This window comes from Plecotus auritus (genome assembly GCF_963455305.1).
Source record: "Plecotus auritus genome assembly, chromosome: 9".
Lineage (NCBI taxonomy): Eukaryota > Metazoa > Chordata > Mammalia > Chiroptera > Vespertilionidae > Plecotus > Plecotus auritus.
The window spans coordinates 84,843,730-84,845,578 of NC_137783.1; positions in this window are offsets into that span (position 1 = coordinate 84,843,730).

The window sequence follows — 1,849 nt, forward strand, 5'->3', positions numbered from 1 at the left end:
GTGAAGGCCTTGGGCAGGGAGACGGGTGCTGGTTGGAGGGAGTCAGTGGGTGCAAAAAGGGGACATTTCAGATACTTTCAACAATAAAGATAATTTTTTAAGTAAATTAAAGAGGTGGCAAAATATATCTGAAGTGCTAGGTCTTTTTTTTTTTTTTAGTAGTTGGGAATTGCTATTCTGGTTCCATTACACAGTTTTAGCACTAGAGGGCAGGCTTGCTTCTAGAAGCAAGAGCAGTGAATGGATTTGTAGCCAAACAGCACCTACATTTAATCCCAGTTTCTCAAATGACAAGTTTCCTATCGTATTTTCCTATTGCTAGACTAGCATAAAATAAGACTAGTGGTGTATTTTAGTATATGTAGAACTGGTGGTTGATATTAATATACATTTGCATATGAATTCCAGGGAAACTCAAGTGTAATTACAATTATATTAAGATCTGATACAGAGATATGCACATAAAATTTGAAGCCTGTCAGAAGAAATCTTGTACATGAAAACATTTATTTAGGAAATGTATTGGGTTGTTAACTTTGAACTGTCAATTACAATAAGAATTGGGTTACAAAGATGAGTAAAATATAGTTCCTGCCTAAATAAGCTTTGGTGTAGTACCTTACAGCACTTAATATTTTGTGCTATATCTATTTAAAGGTCTTTTGTTCCTTCAATATTAGAAATCCTAACTCATTTATCTTTGGTACCTCTAAGTGCCTATCACAGCACCTGGTACTTAAGTTAGTTTATAGTGTATGAATAAACGACTGAAAAAGAAAAGAGAGGAAAAATGTAATTATACACCAGGGAATTGGGGCCTTTGCAAACATCTTTTTACACTTTTCCCCTTGCAGGAAGGTTCTTCTATTAACAAACATGAAAACATTTAAAAAGTTTAAAGTAATTTAAAAGTGGTTATGGAGATGATTATAACTCTCCATCTTCATTCCCACTGCTTTTTTTAATAGTCTTTATACCACACAAGAGCATTTAGTAGAGATAACCTATTAGCATCCATAAATGTTGGATGGTCTACCCTTTGTGGTCACTTAAGTGGAGAAGAAAGATAAATGTAGAAGACAGACACCTTTCCTGTCTTGCTTGTATCAATTTGAGAAGTTTGAGGTGAAATGGAGCTTTCTGGAATGAAGGCACCCTTCTTTTTCCCCACTTCACCTAGAAAGTTTGCCTACACATGGTTCTACATGGTTCTTCTGTTCCCTTAGTCATTTTAGAGTCCCTACTTCTTTTATATATGTACTAGAGGCCCGGTGCATGAAATTTGTGTACTCGAAGGGGGAGGAGTCCCTCAGCCGGGCCTGTGCCCTCTGGCAGTCCCGGAGCCCTCGGGGGATGTCCGACTGATGGCTTACAGCTTCTGGCTGAGCAGTGCTCCCCTTGTGGGAGCACACTGACCACCAGGGGGCAGCTCCTGCATTGAGTGTCTGCCCCCTGGTGGTCAGTGTGCGTCATAGTGACCGGTTGTTCCTCCCGTCAGCCAATTTGCTTATTAGCCTTTTATTATATTTCTTTATTGATTTCAGAGAAGAAGGGAGAGGGAGAGAGAGATAGAAACATCAATAATGAGAGAGAATCATTGATGGGCTTCCTCCTGCATGCCCCCCACTGGGGATCAAGCCCGCAACCCAGGCATGTGCCCTTGGCTGGAATCGAACCCGGGACCCTTCAGTCCACAGGCCAATGCTTTATCCACTGAGCCAAGCCAGCTCGGGTGGGTCCCTACTTCTACATGATAATTCTTTAGTTTCCTTATCTATGACATGAGAATAATGGTCCTTACATGGTAAGATTGAAGACGAAATAATGGATACAGTAAATAGTAGCTACA